The 18,708-nt window shown below is 41.1% G+C and overlaps 1 long non-coding RNA gene across 1 annotated transcript in view; it reads right to left on the reverse strand.

Annotated features, from left to right (window-relative positions):
• Positions 1-18,708, reverse strand: part of LOC118898533 — a 66,384-nt gene that overhangs the window by 39,719 nt on the left and 7,957 nt on the right. The window contains exon 2 of the long non-coding RNA XR_005020714.1: positions 8,774-8,913. This is a non-coding gene — a long non-coding RNA (uncharacterized LOC118898533). The remainder of the gene's footprint in view (positions 1-8,773; positions 8,914-18,708) is intronic.

Raw genomic sequence — 18,708 nt, forward strand, 5'->3', positions numbered from 1 at the left:
TTAAAAATCTGTGAGTGTCATATGCATGACTTTTCTCCTGGTATCTCAAATTCCAGTCTGTGAATAGCCTCCCTTCCTCCCTTGGGCCTGAAGTGGGTGATGCTGTCTTGGGTTGAATATCCCAGGGCTTCAGCTCTGGGAATCATTTCTATACCTCCCAGAAACCATGGGGATCGACATAGTCTATGGTGTATTTTCAACTGTGTGGTTGGGTCTTTGGTTATTTTGGAATCAATACATTTTTGCCTTTTTCTGCTCTTTGTCATCCCTTTTCTTTTTTGCCCCTAGGATTTTTCCTTCTCTCTAGTTGTTCCTCTGTACCATTTGTGTCTGCACATCTGTGTATCATCTCCATTTCCTACTGGTAAAGGCTTTTGGTTAAATTTTCAACTATTTATATGCTCTTCGCTGAAAAAGACGTTACTTTTTGTCATTTCTGCATCTTTTCCTTTCAGGAGCTACCTGCCCTTCCCCTATTTGGTGGCACTGTCTGACCACATGGTCTCACCTCCTCTGGTACCCAGCACTGGTTGGTCCAGCCCTTTAGTCTGCACCTGATTGGCTCAGGTATGGGCATGTAACCTAAGTCAAGCCAGTCATAGTTCTTTCCAGGATTTTTGTGAGATCTTTCAGGGAAGTGGCCCATTTTTATGCTTCCTTTGGGACTGTTAACTGTAAGGAGAGTAAAGCTTAGGACTGGCAAGTATTACCTTTGTTACATCAGGGGGGAGTCTCCCTCAGAACGAAGCCAGCACAGAGAAAAGCAAAGCCAAGAGAGAGAGGGCTGCATTGAGTCCTTGACATGGTTGAGCCCCAGGCTCCCAGCCACTCCTTCTCAGGTACATGGGCCAATAAGTTCCCTTTTCTGCATAAGCTACGTTGAGTTTCTGTCCCAGCACCTAAAAGATTTCTGACTAAACCACAAACATGAAATGCCAGTTATAAGTCAAGAAATGCCACCTTAAACAAGAGAAGGTCTCATAGCCTACGACTAGAAATATAATTTCACATATGTTTAGTAACGAATTGTGAATGAGAGGGACTAGATTCTTTCTTACCCTCCAGAAGGTGGGGACAACAAGCCCAGGTGTCCCTAGTTATACCCGGTCCTGCTGAGTGCTTTTCACCAGTGCTCAGAAACAGGTCGCTCGAATGGGTCCCTAGCATCTTTGTTCCTCATCATGCTGCCTCACCACTTTTTTTTAAAGCCCCAAGGTTCTGTCCCCCTCAGGTCACTGCCTCAAACACCAGTCTGGCCCTTGCGAGGCAGAATGGAGGCTGCTCTTCCCTTTACCATTCCTTTTCAAGCCTGAGAGAAGGTCCTTCTCTTGATCTGGACACAACTGTGAGCAGAGCCTACCTTACCGGCGTGTGGGTTGGCTATCCTCATAGCCCACAGGCCCAGCGTGGAGAGGCCAGGCCACTCCAAGTTCTCGAGGTGTGTCCAGCCCTCAGAGCCAAGGCCCAGGGAAAGCATGCAATTTCTAGTTCCTCCCGTCTAAGGCCTGCCTCTCCAAGCCTTATTTCCTATTCCAGAAGCAACTTAGATCGTTGACAGAGGCAATGCCTTCTCCATGTGGGGAAAGCCTACACCACCCACAAGAGCACGGTCTTGCTCACTGGCCCCAGTGGGCTCATGACTCAGGACGTACTGACCAACACCAGCGTTTGCAGCCTTCAGTGACACCTTGTGTGGGACAGCGCCAGTCCAGTCCAGTCATTTCTGTTGAATTGCTTCCTCCGGTGCCTTTCTCCCAGTAAGAGGTGGAGATCACCCCTTAACATATACTACAGTCTTCATGCTGCCTAGTTAAGACACACTTCTTAACACTGCCTAGAATTGAGTTCGAAGAAAAAGAAAGAGGGTGCAGTGTAGAGAGTAAAGGGAATGTGTGTTGGGAAGTAAGTATGGTCGTCAGGGAAGGGGTATCTAAACAGGAGACATCAAAGCTGGTTCCTGAGGAAGTAGAAGGAGCCAGGAAGAGAAAATATTATGTTCCCAGAAGTGCAAGAGACTCAAGATTTTCAAAAAGGTGAAGGGAAGCCGTGTACAGTGGGAGAGAGAGAGAAGGGAGGTAGGGAGGTAGGGAGGAGTCACATCATGCAGACAGTTTACAGACGTTTGAATTTTATTCTAAATGCAATGAGAAGCCATTGAAGAGTTCTACATGGGTCAGATACTTAATCACATTCATGCATTTAAAAGACTAGTTTGGTTTCTGTAGGGAGAATGGATTAGAGGAGGCAACATGGTAAAGAAGGGAACCCAGTGAAAAGGCTTTTGCAGTGGATCAAGTCAAACATGATGGTGGCTTGGCCAGGGTGGTGAAATAGAGATGGAGAGATGGAGACTGATTTGAGATATTTTGCAGGTAAAAGAGACATTTTATTGATTATTTGTTGTAGGGGGTGTGGGAAAGTGGCATCAAGAATGATTCCTATGTCTCCGGATTACACCATTGGATGGATGGTGGTACCATTTACTAAGAGGGAGAAGACCAGGGGAGGAAAAGTTTTTGAAAAGAGGGGGTAGGAATCAAAAGTTCAGTTTCAAGGAGGACAATTTTGAGATACAAGAGATTCACATGGAGACATCATATAGGTTGGTGAACGGACCAGAGCACATTTCAGAGCCTGGAGATTATTTGGGAAACCTCAGCATGTTGGTGATATTTAAGCCATGCAATGGGATGAGATCACCTGAGGACAAGGCCCTGGATTAAGCCTCAGGAACTCCAATAATTAGTGGTGAGGTAAAGGAAGAGAAGTTGGCAAAACAGACTATGGAGAAGCTGCTAAGGAGGAAAACCTGGGGAACGCAGGATCCGAAAGGCCAGCAAAAGAATATCTTCAGATGAAGGAGAGCTTAGCTGTGAGATCTAGAAGAGCTCAGAGAAGTAAGCACTGGGTTTTGCCACATGCAGGTGATGGGTGGCCTTGCCAAGGGTTCTTTTTGGTGGAATAGAAGAGACAGAAGTCAGATTGGGTTGAGGAGTGAAGGGGAGAGGAGGAAGTCGAGACAGCAAAGGTGGAGAATTAATTCAGGGACTTGGTAAAGGGAAGTAGGGAAAAGGGAGTAGACACTGGAAAAAAAAAGTGGGGCCTGAAGTGTTTTGATTTGCTTAGATAGGAAGTACTAGACAGTATTTACTGATAGGAATTAAGGAATTAGGGGAAAAGTAAATAAGGACTCAGGAGATTGAGAATGACAAAGAGAATGAAGTTCTTAAGAAGGGATAAAGTCAACAGTAGTGCTTTTCAAATGTTGGTGTACGTGGGCCTGTAAACCCCCCAGGAAGCTTGTGAAACGGCAGATTCTGATTCAGCGGGTCTGGTGGGGTGGGGGGGGGAGGGTGGGAGGGCTGAGATTTTGCATTTCTAACAGTTTCCCAGGTGATACTGATGATGCTGGTCCAAAGACCACTTTGAGTAGCAAGGGTGGAGCAAAAAGGGATATGCTTTTAAATGAAAAAATGGAGAAGAGAAAAGAGGGCATACAAGCCATCTCCGAGAGGGGAAAAGTAAGCCCTAAAGAAATGTAGTTAAATTTTTGGGCAGAGTTGAGGGCCCATTTGAGGTTTGCAAGTATGAACCTAATGTGAAACCAGTCTACAACATTTCGTAGCTTGGCTGCCCACAAGGAGAGGGAGATGGTTGGATTTCTCTATTGTTGGGGTTTTGCCAGTTGAGTTTGAGAGTGGGGGTAGGGGTTAGAGAGGAAGGTCTTTTCCAAACTGATTGTAAGGATGAGCATGGAATCTAAGCTGGACAAGAATGGAAGGGGACTTATTGTTCCTGCCAAATGTATGTCAGTTGTGATGGCAACATTAATTTCTGTGAAGAGACATGTCAAGGTCACTGTGGAAAAAAAAATACTGGCTCATTATACAAGCACATGCTATTGTCTTAAAAAACACTGATTCTAATTGAGAAAGGAGAGGTATCAAATAGCTATGGATTTTCTGTGATTCCTGTGTATTAGCTAAGAATGTGTTTGGCTGTAAGAAGAGATGACTCAACGAATAGTAGCCTAAATAGCATCTAACATAACAAGAAAGGTAGAGGTAGAACCATTGTTCTTTTTAACTGCTCAGCAATGCCATTTTGGATCCAATTTCTTTGTATCCTTTTTATCCTCATAGTTATTTCCTCCTGCTTACAAGATGGCTGCTGCTGCTCTAGACAGCCCTTCCACATTCATATCAGGAAGAAAGGAGGAGACGATGATGCCAACTGCAATTGTCCCTTTTTATCAGAAATGCAAAATCTTTCCCAGAAACCCCCTAGCAGACTTCCACTTACATTGTATTGGCCAGAATCTCATCACATGTCCATTATGCAAGGGAAGTGGGTAAAATGAGTATTTAGCTTTCCTACTTTCCATAATAGAGGTTGACAAGGGATAAAGGTGTTGGGAATGGGTGTTGGTTCAGCCCACCTAAGATATCTGTCTCATTGAGAGCTGGCTCGAGACCTTATCTAAGTATCTCTGTTTTAGAGCAGTCAGTCCACCAGTAATATCCTATTATGTTAAATGTACTGTGCTCAGTAATAAAGAACTGTCTTCTCTTACACTTGGTTCTCTTTCTAGTCTTAGATGGCATGAAGGTCTGTGTTTGAGCAGGAATATGGAATATACTGTTCCAATAACAGAGACCTGTTATTCTCTGGGCCTGCAATAACTCTTAACTGGCTCATATTCCCAAGATAATTCAGTGGTTGCTTAGGGGAAAGAAAATAAAGAATGACAATGTTCAATAACGGTTTGCCAAATTAAGAAAGATGGAAGAGTATGAATTACAGAGGCCCCAAAGATCTATCTACTGAAATATAACTCTGTCATCATTCCTTTCCAAATAACAGACTGTACATTTATTTGGACTAAAATTCAAATGTTATATATGTTAATTTGTAAGTCCCAGGCTTCACACAGTGATGGGTGTACATGTGTCACATTTGTAGTAATAGCTCGATTCTCGATGCTCCAAAGCCCTTGCCTGCCTAATCAGCAAGATATCTGATGTCTTCCCACGACCCTCTCTCCCCTCGTGTCCCCAGATGTCATTAGCCTTTCTCATGTATACATTGTCCACAGTCCTTTATTGAGTTCCAGAAAGGAGACAGATAGACTTTGAAAGCTCTAGGAGCAGAAACTTCTCTGTTGCAGCATAGATAATAAACCCCAAAGACAGTGCACATAAAGCAAATATGCCTAAAGCACAGATTCAGGAGCCAGATTGCCTGGGTTCTAATCTCAGCTCTGCCACTTGTTAGGTATGTGACCTCGGCCAATTACTTAATCTCTATGTTCCTCAGTTTCCCCATCTGTAAATTGGAAATAATAATCATATCTTTCCTAGAGTGTTGTTTCGATGATTGAATGACTAAATACATATAAAGAGCTTAGAGCTGTGCCTGGCACTAAATAAATACTATAGAAGTGTTTGCTCTTATTATTATTACTACTACTACTACTGCTACTAATACTACTGTCCTTATTTATATTTTTAATAACCAGCTAGTGCCTCGCACCTTGGACACTAGAAACATTCAATAAATATCTGTTGAGATGTGTTTTGAAGGAAGGAAGATGAGGGCAGTTAGATGGTGGGTGATAAGACTTGTGGTATCTATTAAAAGTGATGCTAATTTTTAGCTCAAGAAACCAGAAAGAATAAGAAACTGTACACGACTGCCTCAGAGAGGATATCTTCTTGCCCTCTAACTTAGATGTCAGCCCTCTGTATCCAAAAAAATGAAATCCTGTGTTGCCACTTCCTAGATTATTAAAACCCCCTGGAATGGTGACTTTCATGCCTCCAACCCCACACCTGTTTGGAAGCTCATATGGGCTGCTCCCGAGGAGAGAGACCCACTGTCAGCTGTTTTATATATTGTGGTTTCATTGCTTCAAAAGGTTTTTTTTTTTAAAAAGTCACCGCACTAGATGAATCAAGAAAAGAGCATATGCAGCTGCTTTTCAGGGTTTCTTGTTTGGCTGACCCAGACCCAGCACCTCATGCATTTCCTGGTGGGTCTGAGTAGAGCTCTGTGTGAATTGCCCTCTGAATCAAAAACCAAGCAAATAACATGCTTGTCTAAAAACCTTTCTTCCTGCCCTCTCCTCGCTTTTTATTCCTTACTGTCCTTTTGTGCACCAGTTATGCTATGCATTTTCTTTTTCTGTTTTTATGGCTGCTGGGGTTGCTTTCAGAAGGATACCCTAAGACGGCAGAGAAATGAATGCATCAAGGGATTTCAAGCAGAAAAATCCATCTGACCTGGTGACAGTTGGTAAGCATTAGAGAAAATCTCACTCACTGGAGAACCGTAAGTTTGGCAATTTCATCTCGGCTTGCTTTGCTGCCCTTCCCAAAGCTCCGGGTTCAAAGAGAAGAGGAGGAAGCAACTTCACTGAATTTGGTCAGAGAGAGAACTTTGAAGCCCACAGCAAAGCTGTCCAGAGCAAAGGAACTGTAAGAAAACTATCTCGTTGTTGGTCCAAATCCGACTTCTTGATGCCCTGTTGCATTTTAATGAAAACTTGAAGCCACGTCCCCGACTTCCTTTGCAGCTGATGGATGGGGAGTGCTGTTTCTGAAGAAGGCACACATTCTTTCTGCCTTTTTCTCCTTCTAGCTGCTTTATTGGATGCTTTAGCTCAACCACTTATCATTGTTTTGTGATAAAGGCTGCATACCAGCTCATCTCGGAGTAGTTTGTGTTCTTCCACAGGGCCAGGGCGGAGGAAGAATATCTTTTTCAAGAGACGAAAAGTGGAATTTGTCAGTGATGCAAACCAGACAGGAAGGGAAGGAAGGAGACTCTGGTTTTTCACAAAAGGATTCTAAGATGCTGAAAAGTGAGCCCGACAGATTCAGTCAGCAGCTGAGGTCATCTGCCTGCAATTCAGTGATCTGGACTCCAATCACAGAGCTGATAGGACCAGGGGCCTGTGTGGGGCTGTGCACTTTTCTGTGCTTTGAAGGTCATGACAGACACTAAGGGTTTCATCAGGCAGAGCGAGGCAGCCTCTCTCTCAGGAAGACCTTTGACCTGAGTCTTGTTCTTTGTGTGGTTAGTCTTCCACCTGCCCCAAATTTAACTCTTCCATACAGGCCTGTGAAATGGTTCTATCCTTCTTAAGCGGATCAATCCAATTTAAGAACTCAAGTTAGAACTAAAGCAATTCCATTGCTATGCGAAAGTCCATTTTAGCATTGCTGTCCTGTGATGTCACCATCTCTCTGGGGGTATTGCACTTTCCTGACCAGTGTTTTCTAAAAGGGACTTTTTTTTTTTTTTTAACACCTTTACTGAAGTATAATTGACTTACAATGTTGTGCTAGTTTCCACCATACAACAAAGTGAATCAGCCACATGTACACATATATATCCCCATATCCCCTCCCTCTTGCGTCTCCCTCCCACCCTTCCTATCCCACCCCTTCAGGGGGTCACAAAGCACCGAGCTGATCTCCCTGTGCCATGCAGCTGCTTCCCACTAGCTATCTATTTTACATTTGGTAGCGTATATATATCAATGCTACTCTCTCACTTCATCTAAAAGGGACTTTTAAAAGAAAAAAAAAAAAAGATTTCACAACAAATAACCTAATATTTTGCAGTACCTCTAAGGCTATATCTAATTTTGAGGGGAAAAAACCTAAGAAGTAATGCAATTTTGTTTATTTTTGATGTGTGGTTTAAACCTAAGAGTCAAGTAATTATTGATTGTAAAACTGTGTAGCTATTAGGTACATATGCCTACTTTAGTTATTATGGTATGCCAAAGAGTTTCAATACTTTTTGTTCATAAGATGTTTAAAATTTAGTTAGGGAAACAAAATAATCTCAAATACCAATTAGTGAGAAGACAATGTGATAATTAACTGTATTTTAAACTGACAAAGTGCTAAAGAATCAAGTATAGAGAACAGAGTTGGGTAGGATGAGAGGTCAATTGCATAGGATGGATTAAAAAGGCAAAAGCAGTTACAGAGGGACGACTATGGTGCCGCTTGCTAGGGAACTGAGGAGACAGCAGCATTTAAAAAATCTCGTTCTTCGAAATAGGGTCATTTGTAGAGACGTGGATGGACCTAGAGACTGTCATACAGAGTGAAGTAAGTCAGAAAGAGAAAACCAAATATCGTATATTAACGCATATATGTGGAACCTAGAAAAATGGTACAGATGAACCTGTGTGCAAGACAGAAATAGAGACACAGATGTAGAGAACAAATGTATGGAACCAAGCTGGGAAAGGGGGGTGGGGTGGGATGAACTGGGAGGTTGGGATTGACATATATACACTAATATGTATAAAATAGATATCTAATGAGTTCCCTGCTGCTGTACAGCACAGGGAACTCCACTTCACTGTACAGCAGAAACGAACACAACACTGTAAAACAACTATACCCCAATTAAAAAAAAAATCTTGTTCTTGGTTGTATTGCATTGCTCTGCAGGTAGTTTATTATTCTTGATGTCAGATCTATTAGTTACCTTAATGTCTGGAAGAAAAGGAATATACCAATACTTCTGTAATGTGTTAGGTGGAATTTGAATGTTCCTGGGAAGGTTTACCGTGGGAAAAGAGGTGCAAATTTAAGCTTTTACAAGATTGCTTTTATCCCACTGACTAAACTCCTTCTCCTCTCTTACAAATGTTTCCTAGCTTTTCCTAAAATGTCTCACAATGTTCATGAGGACTACTGTCAGGGGGCTTTTTAAAAAAAGTAGATTTCTGTTACATGATTTCACTTACCATCAACCATGTTACCACCTTAAGTGGCGTAAAGCTGGCCCCTTCATCTCCCACGCTCAAAGCCCTGAGATGTATCAACATTTGCTTTTGAGCAATAAGGCTGCTTCTTCAGCTGTTTTGCACTCTATTCATTAGGGAAGCTGAAAGAAACAAAGAGCAATATGAGTAACACGGTTAAAGGAGAACCCGTTGGAAGAGTTCTCATTAGTTAATGCTATCAACAAGACCTCCAATGTCTTAGCTCTTACACTGGTCTTTTCTTAGACTCCGTCTCATCTCATTCCCTTTGGCACCTATTCCATCAGGGGCTTCATGGTAAGCTTGGGCTTATTGTTAAGGACCTGATAAAGGGATTTCTGTAAAATTCATGCTTGATCTTACATTTCCAATTTGTGAAGTGGAGGGGAACAGAATTGCTTGGATGCTGTTTTTCATCTGAAACTGGTAAAGCACAAGCAGATTATTTGATGGGGTACCAGGGATCACCAGCTTTCTTTGGATCACACTATGAGAAACACTGTGCTAGGTCCATCAAGGGCATGGGCTACGTTGCCTGAAAAAGAATCAGATGGGGACTTGACGCTCTATGTGAGTGGAAGAAGGAAGAAGCCTGAACCTGGAGTGTGGCTGGTTTTTCCTGAAGCTGGGCAGAGGCAGGAGGTGACTGCCATGGGGTATTCTAGAAGTGGCAGAACCTCAGATGGGAGTGACTCTGTGCCTGTGGAACTAGAAACCAAGCGGCTTAAACATGGGGGTCCCAGAAAAGGTTTCCTTGGCTGAGTTTGGTGAGGGTGTGAAGGATCGTTTGAGGGACTGTCAGCAGTGCTAGTTGTTTTTTGTGTCCTTAAAGGTTTGCGAAATTAGGAAAAAACTCCATCCCAATTGTGTTATCCTCCATTTTCCTGGATGACGCAAGCCTGGGGTTCTTGTAAGATCCAAGAGTGGTGATGAAGCCCTGATAAACAAACTTCTCACTAACCATGGTGAAGGAGTGTTGGAAGCAGCTCTAATTTTATTTAGAAAAATTAAGAAATATAAATGCTATTGCATTCCAGATGCCATGGGGTAATTAAGATCGGTTACAAGTCTTCAACAGAAGATCACTGAAAAAAAGACCTATTTCTGTTGGGATATGGATTTCTCTGATCTTGTTTGAGAACTGACTTCACAGGCAAAGCAAATTTAACAAGCAAAAATGCAAACCAATTAGGAATTACTAAAGCCACACTCCCATTTGGTAAAATGAAAAAAGAAAAACCTTAACTAAACTTGGATATCGTGGAATTCATCATTATTTCCAAGCAAAGGTGACAAGCAATACTGAATACTTCTCTGGAATTTCAGTCACTAAATATGGGGCATTTTAAAGATCTTTAGTGGCCATGAGCACTCTTGTGAATTTCTCACTCACATCATATCAAGTATATTAAAATGAACTGATAACCACATTTAATTAAATGCATATAGAAATGTAAGAGTTGACTTGCAGTCGCAGGTTCCCATGTTGAATTTTTAAAGATAAAAACATTCGTTTTAATTTTGTGATTTTCTTTTTAATATTTGGAACCAATCAATTTTCCCCCATACCTCTAATATTTCCACAGATCCTTGGAAATTTTGAAGGCCCCACAAGATCAAACCTATGGTGCCTAATAGATTAAAGGACCTGTACAGATGGAGAGCTAGTGGTCAGATGTATGCTTTCTGTGGCAATTGACCTGTCCTGCTCCTCATAAAAACAGTTTACAAGGGGCAATGGCCTTAAGCCATTGTCAGATTCTATCACTTAACATGGCACAGCAATCCTTTCCTTTCCAGATGAACTGCAAACATATTTCATTTCAGTGGAAGGAATGTGTCTATAAGGAGGTTGAAAAAAAGTTTTTCTAATGATGCAAATAAATTGAACCAGTGGCTGTTTTTCATGGCTTCCAAATGCAAAGGCATTATGATTTGATCAGGTATATTTTATAAGAATATGAAATTTCTCCTTGTTAATGAGCAGGTTTGGGGTAGCTTGAAACAGTGGAATATTGGCAAGAATACTGGACACAGGGAGAGAAAGACAAACTTGGTTTTACTTCTCGCACTAAGGAATTGTGTGAGCTTTACTGCATCTCTTGGCCCATGCAGGCCTCAGTTACTTCCCTTGTGTAGTGAATGATTTGGAGTGAACAGGTACTGTATTTTCTAGACTTCGGTTATTTACAAAGCACTTTCATGATTTTTACCATATTCATGTGATATCAGGCCAATAATTTTGTAATACTTTCATTTGTATAAACTCCACTCTTCACTTTAACAAGTATTTGAGGAGACGTCTGCTTTTGGTCAAGATGAAATAACAGGGAGCAGATTTACCCTCCCACCTGAAACAACTAAATACATGAACAAAATATACAAAGCAAGAATTTTCAAGACGTTGGACATCAGGCAATGAAGGCAGTGGTACCCCAGAGAGAGGAAACAAATGCGGTGAACTCTACAATTGCCCTAGCTTATTGCCTAGAGTTTCCAGATCTTTCTAAACAATAAGCTGGGGCAATTGTAGGGTTCACTTCATTTGTTTCCAGTTGTGGTACAGGGAAGGGGAATCCCGGCAGAGTCTCGCAGTTTCCCTGGGTTGAGGAATTGGAACTGGGAGTCAGCGGAAGCCAGGGTGCTGGAGAGTGAACAGCTGTACAGAGAGAAAACTCTAGATCTGAAGAAGGTTTCTCTCCAGTATTCAGCTGAGTACTGATCATGCATGCAGGTGAGGAAACTATCAAGTCTGGGGAGAGAAACATCTGAAAGTATTAGAGGGAACAATCAGCAGGGATCATAAAGGGCAGGAAATACTGCCTATTCTCACCACGTAGATCTCGTAATTCACAGGGCATCAGGTATACAGAAGGGTATTGCCTCAACAGTGGGAAAAGTTAGTCCTAGACTAAACTCTACTCTGGTCTCATCTAACAAAGCTTAAAAGGAAAACCTGAGAGGATCAATCTGTTTCCAGGTAACCCAACTGCATCTCAGAACAAAGTTCAAGAATATTTATTTAAAAAGAAATTATGGCCAGCACCAAAAAAAGTAAAATTCCAATTTATGGTACCCAATCAAAAATTACCAGGAATGCAAAGAAGCATAATGAAGAGAAAAAAATTGATCAATCAAAACCAATCCAGAACTGACACAAATTACAGAATGTGTTCACAAGGATATTAAATCAGTTATTATAACCATATTCCATATGTTCAAAATGCTAGAGGAAAAACTAAAGATTGTAAGTAGAGAAGTGAAACATGAAAAAGATGCAAATTGAACTCCTAGAGATGAAAACTACAATGGCTGAGGTGAGAAATGTACTGGGAAGGATTAATGTCATATTGGACATTATAGAAGAAAAGACTAATGAACCTGAAGACAAAGAGACAGAAGCCACTCTGAATGAAACATAGAGGGGGAAAAAAGGATTCAAGTAGTGAACAGAGCTTCAGGGGGCTGTGGGAACACTTCAAGCTGTCTAGCAATTATAGTCCCTGAAGGGCAGGGGAGGAGACAAAAAAATATTTGAAGGGATAATGGATGAGAATTTTCCAACTTTTGTGAAAACTATAAAGCCACAAATGCAAGGAGCTCAAAGAATCAAAAGCACAATAAACAGAAATAGAACTACTCTAAGGCACATAATAATCAAAATGGTCAAAACCAGTGATAAAGATAAAATCTTAGAAACAGCCAGGGAATAAAGACACATTACATACAGAGGATCAAGGATAAGATGACAATGAATTTCTCATGGGAAAAATTCAAGTGAGAAGACAGTGGAGAAATATATTAAAGTGCTAAAAGAAAAACCGTCTTCTTAGAATTCTCTATATGACAAAAATATCTTTCAAAAAATAGTTTTCTTTCAGACATACAAAGATGGGAAAGAATTCATCACCAGTAGAACCACAGTACAAAAAATATAATAGGAAGTCTTTTAGACAGAAGGAAAATGATATTAGGTAGAACTACGGATCTACACAAAGGAATGAAGAGCACCAAAAATGGTAGCTACATGGGTTAAGTATATTATGTTTTTTTCTTATTATTTATATATTTTTAATGAATAATTGACTCAACAAAAATAGCATAATGTGGGGTTTTTAATACAGGTAAAAGTACGATATATGACAACAATAGTCCAAAGCCTGGGAGGGGAAAAAAATAAAACTGCTTTTGTTAAGGTTCTTACATGTAAAATAGTATTATATCGATTCAAGGTGGACTTTGATAAGTGAAAGATGTATACTATGACCCCTAAAGAAACCTTCAAAAAATGAAACAAGGGAATATATCTAAATAAGCGAAGAGGGAAGATAAAATGCGATCATAACAAATAATCTGAGAGAAGGCAGAAAAGAAGAAAAAGAGGGAAAAGGGACAAATAGAAAGCAAATAATAAGTTTACAGATTTTAAACCTAACCATATCAATAATCAACTTAAATAAAAATAAACTAAACATCCCAATTAAAAGGTAGAGATGATCAGATTGGATAAAACAAACAAGACCCAACTATATGCTGTCTGTAAGAAAACCACTTTAAAGATAAAGACACTAATGGGTTAAAAGTAAAAGGGTGAACAAAGATATGCCATATTAATTATAAGAAAGCTGGACTGGCTATATTAATATTAGACAAAGTAGGTATCACAACAGAGAATATTATCAGGGATTTTTTAGAAGTCGATTTCATACTGATAAAAGGGTCAATTCAACAGGAGACTATATCAGCTCTAAACATTTATACACCTAATAACAAAGCTTCAAAACACATGAAGCCAAAACTGATAGAACCACAAGGAGAAATAGAAAAACCCACAATTGTGGTTGCAGATTTCACCATCCTTCTCTCAATAATTGATAGATCAAGCAGGCAGAAAATCAGCCAGAAAACTTGAACACCACTCCCAACCCAAATGACCTGACTGACGTTTACAGAACATTCCACCCATCTACAGCAGAATACACATTCTTCTCAAGGGCACACAGAACATTTGCCAACAGAGATCGTATTCTGGGTATAACGCAAATCTCAATATATTAAAAAGGATTCAAGTCATACACAGTGTATTCTCTGACCACAAAGGAATTAAAATAGAAATCAAAACCAGGTATTGATAACCCTGGTATTGTCTGGATAGCCAGACAATCTCCAAATATTTGGAAAATAAATAACATGCTTCTTTGTTACCCATGGATCAAAGAAGAATTCAAAAGGGAAATTACAAAGTACTTTGAACTGAATGAAAATGAACACAACATATCAGAATTTGTACAATTCCACTAAGGCAGAACTTAAGAGGAACTTTATAGCACTAAACCCCTATATTAGAACAGAAGAAAGATCTCAAATCAACAACTTCAGCTTCTACCTAAGAAACTAGAAAAGGAAGAGGGAATTAAACCCAAAATAAGCAGAAGAAAGGATTGGGCTTTATTCTGGCTACAGTTAGCTGTGTGACCTGGGCCAGCATTGTTCTTTCTGGTCCTGCCTGGTTTCATCACTTGACAGATGAGGACTGTAAACAATAACAGTGTTCACCAAATGCTGGGTCCGCCGCATAGGAATCATAAGGGAGCCTGTTAGAAACGCTAATTTCTAAGCCCTGACCCAGATCTAGGGAATCAAAATTTCTGGGTAGGGCCTGAGAACCTGTGCGTTTTAAACACAGAAGTGATAGGAATGTCTGGAGTGGTAGGACCAGTGTCCTTCTCCTCGGTGGCATTCTGTTCAGTGACATGACTTCTGAGGGGATGCCAGCCAGGAAGGCTCAGCCCTAGACAGGAGGCTCTCAGCTTCAGCGTGATCCCTGCCCCGTAACTCAAGTAGCCAAGTCATCATGGGGAACATAAGGGCCTGGACGATGAGAATATTAGCAATGACCGGGATGGACTAACGTTAGAGCTCTTCCATTCATCTTATAACGTTACAGAAGCCTCAGCTTCCTTGGTATTCAGTAGGTGAAGGAGTCTGATTATGATCAAGGTCAGCTTCCCAGCCCTTCTAGCTTAGGGTATGATTTAATTTGTTTCATTTTCATTTTATTTGTGCCTATTTCTGTTCCATAATTTATTTCTTTAATCATCAATGCCTTTATCTCTTTGAACAACCTCAACAAATTTATGTTGACATCTTTTCAGACGATTCTCTAAGATGCGTTTCATTTGGAGTGAACTATTCTTCCAAGTCTTTTGTTTCTTGGCTGTCCTGCGAGAAATTAGCCTTTCTTCCTCTGTTTTGGAATTTTGGTTTGCAGGCTTATTTTGAGTATTCCCTCCAAATTTTTCCCTTCCTGACAGGTTGACTGCCTAGCCCAGCCCTCCTATTCCTAAACCAGAACCAGGTTTTACAGTTGAGCGTAGGATGTACTGCCCCTAGGGGCCATCGAGGGGTATGGCCGATCCATTTACAGAGTGGGTAGTTGGCTCAGTTCCTGAGAGTAACACATTGTCTTTGTGCCTTGTCTCCCCAGGCTTAGAGTTCTTCATCTGAAGCCATAGTCCCAGCAGAGTGAAAGCACTGTCTGCCTCTGGCATCAAACAGGAAGCCTGGCCCTGCTCCACGTCTCATTCACATTTAGAACCCCTTGTCCCACAGGGATCAAGCTCCCAGTCACTGGTGCCTACTTCCAGAGCCCAGACAACCCACAGTTTGTGTTTTCCCTTTGTGTCTGGTCCACGAGATCTTATCTTATACCAGAGCCTGGTTGGGTCTTCCTGGTTTCTTCCCTGCCTCCCTCCCTTCCTTCTTCTTTCTTTCTCTCTCTTTCTCTGTCTCTTTCTTCCTGCCTCTTAAATATTTCATCTGTCATTGCTATGTGTTCAGAGTAGGAAGGTGAACTCACTGCCTCTTGATCATTATAAAAATCTGAATTAATTCATTTGAAAATGGTAAAGAAATGATATTTTTTCCAACCCCAAGTCTCTGGAGTAAGATCCACACCCCCTATCATGACTGACTCCTATTTACTCTTCCACTTGACAGAGCCTGAGCATTTAAATCTTCTATTAATGCTTGTGGTATGTTATACAAGTTGGTACTTATTGATTTGTTAGAAATGTTATGTGTGTGCATGTCCGCTCTCCAAGATAATCTGCTAACCGCCTAACAGAAGAGACCATGATTTATCATTAAAGTATTAACCAAAATGACACATTTTCTAATAGCCACACACAGAAAACCTCAATAAACACCAATTACCACACTGATTTACCCCACCCATCTCAAATCTCCTTAATTCCTCCATCGACTGTATCATGACACAGCAAAAATACTTATATATCCCAAAATAATGTTGAAATACAAAAATGGACAGCTATATTCAATATATCAATACAAATATGTACACATTTGATATTTTCAGTTTTTTCTTTTCTTGCTATGTGCTTTGAGAGTTAGTGCCTCCTGATCTTTCAACTTGGAAACATTGCATAGTTGTCTACTATCCATTTTCCAGTGAGACGGAGACAGAAAAATTCCCAGTGAGATGGAGAGAGAAAAGGGCCTCCAGCCCTGCCCATCAGGAAATCAGCTACCTGTGACCAGAGAGCGAGTACATTCTTTCTCCAGGCAGGTGTTAACCCACCCCAGCTAGTTAAGAGCCTGCAGGGCTTCTACTTTGGGGAGATAAAGAGGCAGCCTGTGTGGGGTCCCTCCTCCTCCCCCACAGAGCCATTTGTTCCTGGGGATACACCCCCTCCAGGAATCTTTCAATGCTCTTCAAACCATGGGCACGCACAATGCACCTGACCTTGTTCAAAGGCAGGGGCTGCGCTGCCCCAGGCAAAGAGTAAAGAAATACAGAAAATTACATCTCTTTCCTGTCTCTTTCACTCTGTTGTAAAAGGAAAGACTCCTGTGTCTGTTGACCAAAACACTTATTAGTTCTCGCTTTTCTTCTTTCCACTCTGTAATGCACACTATCAGCTGTTAATGATTCACCAATAGGAATCTTCACTTTGATAAGATGCAGCCAGTGGGAAAAAAACCTCAAAACTTTGTATCCTCTACACTTTAGATCATTCATTTACCTCTGGGAAGAATGTTCTTTATGCCCCTTCATTGAATCAGGCATGGACTTTGTGCGAAACATGTTTTATCCTGTAGAAAGGCTCTTTGGAGAGTGGCATTTACTCAAAGGGAACAAATGCCTGCAGGGTGTTCTTACCGAGGCGGGGGTGGGTGGTGACAAGGTGTGACATCTGCAGAAGAAATATAGTCAAGCACTTGAGCCACCCTGTAGTTCCCAATAGACACAGGGCTCACTCACAAAACAACAGTAGAAATTTGGCTTATGTTTGAAAGGCTATTTACTCAGAACTCTACCCACCTGATGGTACTGACATTTTAACTATAAAATAGGGAAAGGGACGTGAAATCTGTGTGAGGCCACCGCTGCCAACACACACTCCTGCACACATGGGCGATCCCTGGCTTAGAGCAGCAAAGACTATAAATCCATGATAAGACATGTGTGTTCATGTATCTGCATGAGAAAATGAGGGATACTTAACAAAAATGTAATTTGCTAAGTATTTGGAAGGTTATCCTTATACTCTAGGTTTTCTTTCAAGTTTTAGTTTGGGCTTTTAAAGACAAACTAGAAAGTGACTACATTCCTAAATCTCTGTAAAACAGACTTAAAACTGAGTGGCAGATTTTAAAGACACTTGTGGGTTAAGGGTGGAACACTGGGAGATGTTTTAATGTTTTTTTTCAAGGGAGTACTCAAAGGTGAAATATATTGACGCGTGTGAGTATAGTCATAGAAAAGGGTACTGTTGAATATGTTTGCCAGAAGATTTAGATTCCAAAACGAGAAGACTTGAAAGGCAAGGTGCCAGTGCTCCTTGACTTGGGAAAAACCAGGGACTTGGAAGAGTCCAGTGAAGCCCACCACCTGATCTCCTACAATGGGGAGTGTTATGGGTTGAATTGTGCCCCCCAAAAGATATGTTGAAGTCTTGACCCCTAAAGTCCCAGAATGTGACTTTATTTGGAATAGAGTCTTTGTAATTAGTTACAATGAGGTCATACTGAGCTAGGGTGGACCTTAATCCAGTGACTGATGTCTTGTCCTCTAAGAAAGAAAACGGAGGATTTAGAAGACGCACAGGGAGAACGCTTTGTGATGATGGAGGCAGAGGTCAGAGTGACACATCTACAAGCCAAGGACTGGCAAGGATAGCTGGAGGCACCAGAAGCTAGGAGAGAGGCATGGGACACACCCTCTTTCAGAATCTCCAGAAGGATGCCCTTGATCTTGGACTGCTACCCTCCAGGACTGTGAGAGACTACATTTCTGTTATTTTAAGCCACTCAATTTGTGGTACTTTGTTATGGAAACCCTGGGAAACCTACACAGGGTTAACCTGTGTAGATATCGTCCATTTTTTGGTTGTTTCCACTGGGAGAGTAAATTCAGTCCCTGCTGTTCCATCTTAGCTGGAAGCAGAGATCTACTAATGATTTTTTGATGAGTTTTTTAATGTCTTGTTATGGATACCTTCTGCATGGGCACATTATGTGAAGAAGTAAGTTTGGTGTTTAATCCCTCAAGCATACCTTCTGAGACTTCCCAGTTTCCTCTGTTAACACTTTCATATTTCACATTTATATGTTAGATTATTTGATCAATGACTTTGTCCCTCACTAGACTGAAAGCTCAATGAGACATGGCATCAGCTATGTTTTTGTTTTGCTCATTACTGTCTTTTCAGCTTCTAGTATGTACCTTTTGTTGAATAAATGTTTGGTAAAAAAATGAATTTTCTCTGTCTGCAAAATGCATTGCTATTCTTTTAACACAGCATTCCGGGGAACTTCAACACTTCCTGATTTGATTATTCTATGTACCTTCACAGTGTCTGTCCTAGGACACCCCTACATTTGCCCAATCTACC

The sequence above is a fragment of the Balaenoptera musculus genome, chromosome 7 (genome assembly GCF_009873245.2).
Source record: "Balaenoptera musculus isolate JJ_BM4_2016_0621 chromosome 7, mBalMus1.pri.v3, whole genome shotgun sequence".
Lineage (NCBI taxonomy): Eukaryota > Metazoa > Chordata > Mammalia > Artiodactyla > Balaenopteridae > Balaenoptera > Balaenoptera musculus.